General features: G+C 43.5%; 1 protein-coding gene across 3 annotated transcripts in view; it reads right to left on the minus strand.

Annotated features, from left to right (window-relative positions):
• Nucleotides 1-12,508, minus strand: part of CASP8AP2 (caspase 8 associated protein 2) — a 39,750-nt gene extending 27,242 nt beyond the window's left edge. For all 3 annotated transcript variants that reach the window (XM_029223812.1, XM_029223811.1, XM_029223810.1), the window contains exon 1: nucleotides 12,453-12,508. The gene's annotated coding sequence lies outside the window, so the exon portion shown is untranslated. The remainder of the gene's footprint in view (nucleotides 1-12,452) is intronic.
• Nucleotides 12,509-12,896: the final 388 nt, after the last annotated feature.

Consider the following 12,896-nt stretch of genomic DNA (forward strand, 5'->3'; position numbering starts at 1 on the left):
GTATGTCAAAGAGGCACTGGAACCAACTGAAAGAGTTTTCAATAGCCAAAGCTGGAACAATTTGAGCAACAAATTAAAGTAGTACTGGATTATAACCCAAAGCATAAAATAAACATACATGGTCCACACTGATATAAGTAAATTAGTAAATGGAGAAGAAACAGATCTTCCATGCAGAATTCCAAATAAATTATGTTGATACTCCACTCTAAAGCAGGCAGGGCCTAATTTCCCACTCCTCAAATAAGGGCTGTGCACTGTGACTTATTTCCAAAGAGTCGAGTATGGAATTTGGTGGGGGGCTAACTTTATGGTGAAGAAACCTGACAAACATTACTTCAGTCAAAGGATCAAGCCAACATCAACAGTCATAAATCATGTTGATAATATGTACTCTTGATATATGATGAAAATGGCACTTTACCTTTGATCTTCCCAAAACCCATAACCTCAGTCTAATGATGAGATAAACATCAAATTCTAATTAGAGGAGCATCCTACAATATACCTGTCTAGTACTCCTCAAAACTGCTAAGGACACCAAAAACAAGGAATGAGAGAAAATGCCACAGTTGAGGAGAGCCCAAGAAGACATGACAACTAAATGTAATATGGTGTCCTGAAACAAAAAAAAGGATAGATATTGGGTAAAAATAAAGGAAATCTGAATAAACTATGGACTTCAATTAATAATAATGTATTGGGGCTTCCCTGGTGGCACAGTGGTTGAGAGTCCACCCGCCAATGTAGGGGACATGAATTCGTGCCCCGGTCCGGGAAGATCCCACATGCCGCGGAGCGGCTGGGCCCGTGAGCCATGGCCGCTGAGCCTGTGCTCTGCAACGGGAGAGGCCACAACAGTGAGAGGCCTGCGTACCGCAAAAAAAAAAAAATAATAATGTATCAATGTTTTCATTAATTATAAGAAATTATCGTAAGATATTAATAGCGAAAACTGGGGTGTGTAGGGTGACATATGGGGATTCTCTGTACTTCCTAATTTTTCGGTAAATCTAAAACTGATCCAATAATAGCCTACTAACTAAAAATTAGTATATTTCATGCTAGATTAGAAAAGAAAAAATATGATCATCTCAACATCTGCATAGGAAGGGCATATGGTAAAGTTCAACACTAATTTTCAGCAAAGTTGGAGTTTATGAAAGTTTAAGATGGGACGTTACAGGAATTCCTTTGCGGTCCAGTGGTTAGGACTCCGACTCAATGCTTCCACCGCAGGGGGCACGGGTTCAAGAACTAAGATCCCACATGCTGGGCAGTGCGGCCAAGAAGAAAAAGATGGGAACTTTCATAAACTGATAGAAGACATATTTCTACTAAAAAAAAACAAAACCCCTCACATTGGGACTTCCCTGGTGGCGCAGAGGTTAAGAGTCCACCTGCCAATGCAGGGGACATGGGTTTGAGCCCTGGTCTGGAAAGATCCCACATGCCGCCGAGCAGCTAAGCCCATGCGCCGCAACTACTGAGCCTGTGCTCTAGAGCCCACGAGCCACAACTACTGAGCCTGTGTGCCACAACTACTGAAGCCCACGTGCCTAGAGCCCATGCTCCAGAACAAGAGAAGCCACTGCAATGAGAAGCCCGTGCACTGCAATGAAGAGTAGCCCCCGCTCGCCACAACTAGAGAAAGCCCATGTGCATCAACAAAGACCCAATGCAGCCAAAAATAAATAAATAAATTTATTTTTAAAAAAACCAAACCCTCACGTTAATCATCATGCATGATGTTAAAACCACAGAAGCATCTCCTTCAAAGTCAAGCTTGCTTCTCTTAGCAAAAAGAGTAAAACATGAAATGAGACAGAACTGGAAAGGAAGAAACAAAGCTGCCATTATTCACACTATGATCACCTATACAGAAAATCTACAAATTATTAGAACTGGTAAGAGTTTCTCAAAGTCGCTGAATGTAAGATTATACACAAAAGCAACAGGTTTCCTATATGACAGCAAACAGTTTTTAAACATAACTGATAAGAAGATATTATTCACAACAACAAAACTATAAGGTACATAGGAATTAATCTAATATAAGACATTTATGGAGAAAATAATAAAAGATCTAAATCAGGGATCTGAAAACCTTTTCTTCTTCTTCTTTTTTTTTTTTTTTTTCTGGCCATGCCGTGAGGCATGCGGGATCCTAGTTCCCTGACCAGGGATTGGACCTGCCCCCTACAGTGGAAGTGCAGAGTCCTAACCACTGGACCTCCAGGGACATCCCCTGAAAACCTTTTCTTCTTAAAGGGTCAGGAAGTAGGCATTTTATGCTTGTAGACCATCTGGTCTGTCACAAGGACTTAACTGCTGCTGTAGCTCCAAAACAACCATAGACAACTCGTAAATGAATAGAGGCAGCTGTGTTCCAATAAAACTTTATTTACAAGAACAGGCAGCCTACCTCTGCTCTAAATAAATGATAAAATATGTCTCAATCATTTTTAGGAAAACTCAACATCAAGGTTGGCAATTCTCCCTAACTTTATCTATAAACTCAATGCAATCCCAAACTTAACAAGCTGACCATAAAATTCAAATTGAAGTGCAAAGGGCCTAGGAGAGTCAGGACATATTTTATTTTGATGGGGAGAGAGTAAATTTTTTATTGAAGTATAACATAAAAATAGAAAAAAGCCCAAATCATAAGTAGACAGTTCTATATTTTTCACATACTGAACACATCCATGGAATTACCACTCAGATCAAGAAACAGACCATTACCAGCACCCTAGAAGTACTCCTTGGGCCCCCTTAAAGCCACTATCCCCTCCAAAATGTTGGCAAAAATGTGTGGAGAATAAAAGCATACACATTGCCGAGGACTTGCTTGGTAGGAGGGGAAGGACTTGCATGTCAATGGAGGAGAGGGAGGCATCTGTGGAGATCTCTGTAGATTCCAAATGAGAATATTAACCTTGGAGGAAAGGCAGACATGGAGAACTGTAAATAAAACAGCCTAGTTGAAACAGACCTCAGAACAGGATTGGGAGACAAAACTAAAATTTCATTAGTGTCAAACAGAAGATACTAAATGTCAAACCAACGTATCTGGTCTTGAACTTCCAGAAGATAAGAGCACTGAAGGTTTGTGAGTTAGTACATTGATATAAAGAAAGGAAAGAGGAAGACTAATTTGTGGAATGAACTGGAAAGACAAAAGTGTAGGAAAAGAAACTGGGAGGGAGGCTACTATAAAGGTCCACATGATAAGACTTAACCCAAGACGGAGACAGTCAGAACGAAAAGAGTGATTACATGAGGCATAATAATGGAAGAAAGTAAATTACGTAAGTGCCTGGATATGGAAAATATAAACTGTCATCTCCTGCCTCAATTCACTCTCAAGCTAAAAGCTTCCATTATCTTTGACTCTTTCTTAGCACCACACTCACCTTCAAGCAGTCACAAATTCTTAGTGATTTTTAAATCTCTCAAATTAGTGTCTCCTTTGCACTGTCACTGTTCCAGGTTCAGATACAATTATTTCTCACTTAAATTATTATAGAAGTCTCCTAGCTAGTTTCTACACTACCAATATCTTTTTCCTCTTACCATTTTCCACACTGAGGCCAAAATTAACCCTGTTTATGTCTAGCCTGTGTTTCTCTCCCAGGTCAGAAACCTTCAACAGCTACCCCAAATAAAATTATCAAGTTGAGCTTCCCTAGCGCAGAACCCAAGGCCCTTCTAGAAATGTCTATCAGTGCTTTTCTATTTCTCACTGTTTCACTCACACACTCCAGCCACAGCCACCACAGCACGTTTCTGTAATGCAAGTTAGCACATACATTATTGAGAAACAGAGAAACGATGTCAGTATAACCCAGAAATTATGTTGGTTCAGATGGAGTTCTTTCCCAGGATGTTAAAGTTTTGCACCATTAATGAACAGCAGCTAAACACAGCAAGCAAGAAGGAATCTAGTCCTGTACCTGCCACCCTTACCCTAGATACCCATCAGTCCCCTTTCTTCCTCTAGTCTCAGTACAGCCGCAGGCTCTGTCTTGCATGGGCTTAAGCTTGGTTTCCCTCAATCTTTGTGGGAGGCAGGATGGGGGACAAAGCCAAACACAAGGCAATGAGCCAGAGCCATTCAGTCCACCGTCACAAGATTTCACATGAAGCCTGCATCTGCCCCTGTACCCACAACCTCTGATGTTTATGTCCCTCTTCTTGTTGCCGCAATCCTTCCTTATTTGTCCTTCCATCAAGCTATCTTCATCCTTATTTTTTCTTGAGGAAAAGACCTATATTTACTGAGATACTTATTTACTGGGAATTTAACATGTCTTTTAACTGTGCCGATATTTTAATTACAATTGATATTGTTCCTGTTGCTGCTCCAGTAATATGAGTAGATAAGCTTTGAGTATTCTGCTCCTATTTTTCCCATAAACCCTGTCTTAGTGAGTGATTTTGCAGAAGTAAAGATTTTTCAAGAATACATATAACATTAGAGCAGAAATAACTGTACTCGCAGTTCCTGAAATATGCCATGTACTTCAGCCCCACAATATCTTGCTCGTTCTGTTTCCTCACCTGGACTGCTCATCCCCTTCCCAAACCCAGCTACCACACAAAAAATAAATAAATTAGGGACTTCCCTGGTGGCACAGTGGTTGAGAGTCCACCTGCCAATGCAGGGGACACGGGTTCGAGTCCTGGTCCGGGAAGATCCCACATGCCGCGGAGCAACTAAGCCCATGCACCACAACTACTGAGCCTGTGCTCTAGAGCCTGCGTGCCACAACTACTGAGCCCGCGAGTCACAACTACTGAAGCCCGCACGCCTAGAGCCCGTGCTCCGCAACAAGAGAAGCCACTGCAATGAGAAGCCCACGCACCGCAACTTAAGAGTAGCCCCCGCTCACCGCAACTAGAGAAAGCCCACACGTAGCGACGGAGACCCAATGCAGCCAAAAAAAAAAAAAAAACCTTTTTAGAGGCATAGTTAATTCCCAATCCCTTATTCTATCAACATGCTGCGCATGTCATTATTGCAGTTACCAATCTCTACTGGAATCATTTGCCTTCTAAAGTGTTCCTTAAACTTTAACATGCAACAGAAAATCCTGGAGAAGTTTCGTAAGGCACAGCATTAAGATCACAATGCTTGTGATGCCTCCAGGGACTGCAGGCAGGGTCTGGCCCCTGCAAACTCCTCTCCCTGACTCTTCCTCTAGTGCCTCTTTCAGGTGCTCACATGCACATTGTTCCTTCCTGCCTCAGGAAATTTGCAGATGCTGTTCCTTCTACCTAAAAAAGCTCTTCACCTCCATCACCTAGTTCTCTCCCCTAAATCAGTTAGACTTCAGCTCAGTTGTCACTTCTTCCAGGAGATCCTCCGTCTCCTTTCTCCCTCTCTTCACCAGCCTGATGGGGCCATGGTAGGCCTATCTCAGGATCCCCAAGAACCTTGTAGGTTATGTTAAGGCATTTCCTCTTCTATCTAGAAGAGAACAGGGAGCCACCAAAGTGTTGCAAGCCAGGAAAGATAGGATCAAATATGCTGGTAGGTCTGGGGCTAGAGAATTATGAACAGCAGCAAGCAGCTTACTTGGGACACAGATGACCCTTGCTCAACAAACACTGGCCTCATCCTACCTCCCCAGGGGATCTCCAGTAATTCCCTATGGTAGTGTTTTCCAGAATGGGGCATGACTATCACTGGGGGCTCTAGGGATAATTTTAGTGGCATATAACCAAATATTTTTCAAAGATGAACATATTTATTTCAATGGGGATTCAAAAATAAAACTTGCATTCTAAACCCATGATTTCATGGCTGTTATTGCTTAGGACAAACTTCATGTGGTTGATACTCAACTGACTAACTAAAGCTTGGGACCTCTTGCTCAAGTCAAACTTGCCAAGTACCCTGAAAAATCCCTCCACTTCTTTCTCTATACAACTCTCCTGCCTGAAATGTCCTTCCAACCCCCTGCTTTGGAAATTCTACATACCCTTCAAAGTCTCAGTTGAATCCCCGCTCAGGAAAGTGGCCTTCAATTAGGGTAGGAGATTGGCATAGTGGTTAAAAACTAAGGCTTATCAAATGTAAATTTTGGACTTTGGGCGATAATCAGGTATCAATGTACCAATGATTGTGTATCAATGATGTACAATGTTCACTAATTGTAACAAATGCAACACTCTGTTGTTAGATGTTGATAGAGGGAGGAAGTTGTGTGTTGGCGCAGGAAGCATATGCAAACACTCTGCATTTTTGCTCAATTTTGCTGTGAACTTAAAAATGCTCTAAAAAATAAAGTCTATTAAAAAAAAAAAGAAAAGAAAAACCTGGGGAACTTAAAACACAAGATTTGATGGGCCCATCTCCAAAGTTTCTGATTCAGTAGGTCTGAGATGAGGCTTGAGAATTGAATTTCTAAAAAGTTCGCAGGTAATGCTGCTGGGGATCACACTCTGAGAACTATTATTTTAGACCAGTGCTGCCCAACAGAGCTTTCTATGATGATAAAAAATGTTCTATATCTGAGCTGTCCAGTATGGAAGCTACTAGCCACATGTAGCTATTGGGAACATGAAATATGCACAGTGTGAATGACCATTAGTTTCCTATTGCTGCTCTACCAAATGACCACAAACTTCATGGCTTAACACAAATTTATGACCTTACAGTTCTGGAGGTCAGAAGTCTCACTGGTCTAAAAATCAAGGTTCAGGAGGGCTGCATTCCTTCTGGAGGCTGTAGGGGAGAAACTGTTCGTTGCTCTTTCCAGCTTCTAGAAGCTGCTTATGTTCCTTTGCTGGTGGCTCCTTCTTCCACCTTCAAAGCCAATAGTGTGACATCTCACCTCTTGACCTCTGCTTCCATGGTCAGACTTGCTCCCCTCTCCACCTTCCTCATGCTTCCGTCATCACATGGCCTTTCCTGTCACTTACTCTCCTGCTTCCCTCTTAAGGACCCTTATGATAATACTGGCCAACTGGATAATCCAGGATACTCTACCCATTTCAAAATCCTAATCACATCTGCAAAGTTTCTTTTTTTTGGGGGGGGGCCCACATCACGTGACTTGCGGGATCCCAGTTCCCCAACCAGGGATTGAACCCATGCCCCCTGCAGTGGAAGCAGAGTCCTAACCACTGGACCTCCAAGGAATTCCCTCCAAAGTTTCTTTTGCCACATAAAGCAACATATTCATAGGTTCCTGGGATTAGAACATGGACATACTGGGGAATCCATTACTTGGCCTAACACACTAAGGCTGATGTTTATAAATTTTATTTATTTATTTGGCTGTGTTGGGTCTTCGTTTCTGTGCAAGGGCTTTCTCTAGTTGCGGCGAGCGGGGGCCACTCTTCATCGCGGTGCGTGGGCCTCTCACTGTCGCGGCCTCGCCTGTTGCGGAGCGCAGCCTCCAGATGCGGAGGCTCAGTAGCTGTGGCTCACGGGTCCAGTTGCTCCGCGACATGTGGGATCTTCCCAGACCAGGGCTCGAACCCGTGTCCCCTGCACTGGAAGGCAGATTCTCAACCACTGCGCCACCAGGGAAGCCCCGAGGTGGATGTTTAAACCGTAATTAATTTTAATTAATTTAAAGTTAAGGGACTTCCCTGGTGGTCCAGCAGTTAAGACTCCACGCTCCCAATGCAGGGGGCCTGGGTTTGATCCCTGGTCAGGGAACTGGATCCCACATGCCGCAACTAAAGATCCCGCACACTGCAAATAAGATCCCATGTGCCGCAACTAAGACCAAGCGCAGCCAAAAAAAAAACAGATGATTAAAAAAAAATGTTAAGTTACAGAGGGAATTCCCTCTTTAACTTTATGACAATTTAATTACAATTACAATTGTGGTTATTACAATTTAATAACACATAACTAGCTCTAAATGCTATTGGGCCCTTGTAAAAAGGTATCTGAATACTTTCCTAAGGTGACAAGCTCCTAGACATCACTACTTTATTTTCTACAACTGCAAAGCAGTTTGGATTAAACATTTGATGGGCAAACACAAGGAGGTCGGGATAGAGAGCAAGAACTGCCACAAAAAGTAGGGGTACCAGATCAGATTTACAGACTCCTCTGCTGTCCCTCAGTGCTTGAAAATTAGGATATGTTTGTACTAAAAAACAAATCAACAGTCAGCAATAAAATGCTAAAGTTAATAAACACATTCCTGTAAGTCCAAGCTCACCAAGTCCAAAACCAAAAAAGATCACCTTTCTGTCAACATTTGTCACCTCCTGACACTGCTACTTCTTTAAGTAGCATCCCTACTGATGCTACCCTACAACGCTTCTCCCACTTTTCCTCATTCTTGCTATCGAAATTTGTTTCAGACCCCCCACTATAGCTATCTAGCTATCTCCCCTCTCCAAACACATGTTACACATAACAGTTCGGTTAGTTCTTCCAAAGCAATCCTGCTCAAAAACTTTGTATTACTTCCCAATGTCTACTGAATAAAGTCAAGAAAGGCACCTACCTTTCTAGCCCTATCACTCACTATCCCAAGGTTTCCAAAACCCCAAGGTTCAGTGAAACTGGGTTTGTGTTCGCAAACACACTTCCTGACACCATCTCCCCGCATCTATCTAAGAGTCCACAAGCAAGCCTGGGTTTCAATACCCAGAGGTTAGAATGTGAGAATTGAGATTTTAGAAAAGTCCAGTGATATAACTACGATACTTGGACTTCATCCACTACGGAATGAGGGAACCACTGAAGGCTTTTAAAGCAGAGAAATATCATGATCAAATCTGCTTTTCAGACGTTCAACTCTAGCAAGAAGAGTATAGAAAATATTAGTGGCAAGGGAGATAGAAAATGCTATTAAAACATGCAGGAGAGGGGTTTGCCTGGTGCAGCAGTAGTTGAGAATTCGCCTGCCAATGCAGGGGACATGGGTACGAGCCCTGGTCCGGGAAGATCTCACATGCCGCAGAGCAACTAAGCCTGTGCGCCACAACTATTGAGCCTGTGCTCTAGAGCCCGTGAGCCACAGCTACTGAAGCCTGCACGCCTAGAGCCCGTGCTCCACAACAAGAGAAGCCACAGCAATGAGAAGCCCACGCACCGCAACTTAAGAGTAGCCCCCCCTCCCCAAGGGCTTCCCTGGTGGCGCAGTGGTTGAGAGTCCGCCTGCCGATGCAGGGGACACGGGTTCGGGCCCTGGTCCGGGAGGATCCCACACGCCGCGGAGCGGCTGCGCCTGTGAGCCGTGGCCGCTAAGCCTGCGCGTCCGGAGTCTGTGCTCCGCAACGGGAGAGGCCACAACAGTGAGAGGCCCGCGTACCGCAAAAAAAAAAAAAAAAAAGAGTAGCCCCAGCTTGCCGCAACTAGAGAAAGCCTGCGCGTAGCAACGAAGACCCAACACAGCCAAAAAAAAAAAAAATGCAGGAGACAATGAGGGATGACTAAGTTATTAGTGGAAATAAAGACTAGGACCAGACCTGAAAGATTTCTGTAGCAGAATCAAAAAGATTTTAAGGGAATGGGTATTCAAATATCCAATCTTGCCCATTTCAAAATCACAGCCTGAGCTGTCTTTTCAAAATGCAAATCTGATCATGTTTCCTCCTCTGCTTAAAACCCTTCAGTGCTTCCAGCTGATCTCAGGTTAAAAAACAAATTTTGTCACAATTCTTCTTACCAAGCCCTGAGTGACCCGGCCTCTCCCTACTCCTCTAGGGTTAGTCTGTAGCATTCTCCCCCATTCTCTGCCCTGATCATATTGGCCTTCCTTCAGCTCCTAGAACACAGTTTGCCCCTCCCACCACAGCGCCTCTGCAGGGAGTGTTCTTTCCTCACTGTTCTCCTTCACTCAACTCATCTGTGTGTGATACTGTGGCTTAAGTAATGTTTGAGCCTTCCCTGGCTACCCTTTCTCTCCACTAGGTCAGGTCCTCTGTTAAAAATTCTTCTACCACTTTGTCCTTTCTCTACATGGCCTCTTTTCAGTTTATGATTACATTTTTTTGTGGGATTCCTAGAGAAATATCCACCTCACCCGCTAGGCTATAAGCTCCACCAAGAACAGGCCTGGCTCTGTTCTGTTCACCATTGTACCCCCACCTCTCAGCACAGAGCCTGACAAGTTGGTAGGTAATAAAAAAAAATATTTGCTGAATTAATCAAAATCCCAATTTGTTACAGACAACTCTGCAGTTCCTAGCTTTGTAACAAGGTAGTCATGCTTTTAACTGAAATGGAGAACCAAAGAAGCCATGTTGAATTATCTATCGAACATTCAGCAGAAAATGTCTAAATAGACAGTTGGAAAATGGAGTATATAGCACAGAAGACAAGACATAATTGCTACTATTTGCAATAGCCAAGACATGGAAGCAACCTAAAAGTCCATCGAGAGATGAATGGATAAAAAAGATGTGGTACATATATACAATGGAATACTACTCAGCCCATAAAAAAGAATGAAATATTGCCATCTGCAGCAACATGGATGGACCTGGAGATTGTCATACTGAGTGAAATCAGAAAGAGAAAGCCAAATACCATATGCTAGCACTTATACGTGGAATCTAAAATATGATGCAAATGAACTTATTTACGAAATAGAAACAGACTCACAGACATAGAAAACAAATTTATGGTTATCAAAGGGGAAAGGGGATGGGGAAGGGATAAATTAGGAGTTCGGGATTAGCAGATACACACTACTATATATAAAATAAACAACAAGGTCCTGTAGCACAGGGAATTATATTCGATATCCTATAATAAAGCATAATGGAAAATAATATGAAAAACAATATATATATATATACATATACATAAATATATAACTAAATCACTTTGCTGTACACCAGAAACTAGCACAACATTGTAAATCAACTATACTTCATCAATTAAAAAAAAAAGACATAATTGCTGTAGCTGGGATTACTCTTGAAATTATAAAGGCCAGTGATTCTCTTGAAAAGGAAAAGAGGAAGGAGAGGAGGAAAAGTTATGTATCAGAATCTCTTGCAAAGAACGATTTTTCACACTTGCTCTCACCTTTCCCCAAATGAGGATCTCAATATACAATGAGAGTTGCTTGTGATAGGAGAGTTGCACCTAAGTGAAGAGGCAAAATTTTCAAAGTTGAGAACCAAGAAAAGAGTTGCAAGCTCACTCATAATCTTTTGAGGAACAATCCCAATGGATTCAGATGTGAAGTCGAAGCAGATGAGAGAAGGATCACCTAGACTTTTGTGAAAGGACAATGTCTTTAAGAGACAGTTTCCTTTAAGAAAAAAATCGAGGGAATGAAATAAACATTTGTAGTGAAAAACAAAAATGTGTAGAGAAGGAGTCAGGGGAGAGGGAGAGTGTATTTTTAGGCCCATGGGAAATACTTAATCTAATACAGCGAGAACCCTAAAAAGATGTTAAGGGGAAAAGAATAACAAACGCCACATATACTGTACACTATGTGCCAAACACTGTCCTAAATGCTCTAAATACATTATCAATTTACTTTAAATACTCCCAAACGTCCTATGGGGTACAGACTATTCTTTTTCCCAATTTACAGATGAGGAAACAGATAAGAGAAACTTGCCCCAAGGTCAAACAGCTGGTAAAAGGCATATCTGGGCTTAGATCCCAGCTGTCTCTAAAGCCAGACGACAAAATCAAGAATATTCATTAGACAGAAGAGTATAACAAATTTTTTAACAGGCGAGCTCTTGTAAAATGGCAAGAAACGCCAGGAGATAACTGAAGTATGGGGATTCTGGCCCTGAAGGCCTCTGTCCGCCTCCAATCAAAGGAGCCCTGAGTGAGATGGGGGAGCCCTGAGTGAGATGGGGGAGGGGCCCCGAAGAGAGGCAAGGTTTGGAACTGGAGCTGTGGTGAACGGTAAAGACCAGAGAAGAATCAGAATCAATGCCAACTTGATGCCTGAAGCGTAAATCCTGAGATTCTACGAATTACACATTCACATCTGATTTAGGGCCTACTATGTGTTAGGCATGACTCTCTTCGCTGTAGAGATTAAGATAAACAACTTCTCTGGGCGTAACAGTAGAGGAAACAACCAACATCAATGATCACCAGACACAGGAAAAACCCATTCCTCCAGAAAACCCCATCCGAAAGATTTAAGAGTACATTCCAAGGGAAGATTGGTTTTGGGGGGGAGGGGCAGGAAGAGCGGTCGAAAGGACACTTCCTACCTGCGCTCACCCTCGTCCCCGCCCCCGCCCGGATACTCTCGAGGAACCACAGAGGGATTGGGGGTGAAAGCCCAGAAGCTGCATCCGAGGGCGGCGGGAACGCGGCTTCCTGGGAGCCCCGGACATCAGACGCGCCATCCCCCCGCCACAGACTCCGCCGCTGCCTTCAACTCCCTGGCTCCCCGGACGCCGCCGGCCTCCGCTCAGAGTACTACCGCGCAGTGCAACCTCTTCCCCAGCAGCCCCGCGCAGACCAGAACCCCACAGCAACTTACCAGCCCCGCCTGGCCCAAGTCAACCTGGGGTCCTTTCTGGACACCGAGGTCTCTCTGGAGTCTCCACCAATGCCAGAGCGCTATCAGCACGTGGAGGCGGGACTGAGCGCCCACGGCCAATCAGATCAGACGCAAAGCACGTCCCCGGCGCACATTCCTAGTTCCCGCCTTTGGGAGGGATTAAAAAAACACGGTTGGCGCCAAACTCCCGTAGTCTTCTAGGGGCTTCAGGGAAAGGGGCGGGGTCTGAGCTGACGGGGAAGGAGGGGCGCGGCTCCGCTACCGTCGGGGCAGAACATTGGCCGATGTAGGGGCGGTGTCTGGGAGAAGATCTTTAATGAAAGGGAAAGTAACATCTGAGAAGGCCCTGTCATTTATTTAGTTATTCTTTTTAAAATAAATTTATTTTATTTATTTATTTTTGTCTGTGTTGGGTCTTCGCTG

Source organism: Monodon monoceros, unplaced genomic scaffold, assembly GCF_005190385.1.
Source record: "Monodon monoceros isolate NGI ecotype Baffin Bay Population unplaced genomic scaffold, NGI_Narwhal_1 Super_Scaffold_15, whole genome shotgun sequence".
NCBI classification, from domain to species: domain Eukaryota; kingdom Metazoa; phylum Chordata; class Mammalia; order Artiodactyla; family Monodontidae; genus Monodon; species Monodon monoceros.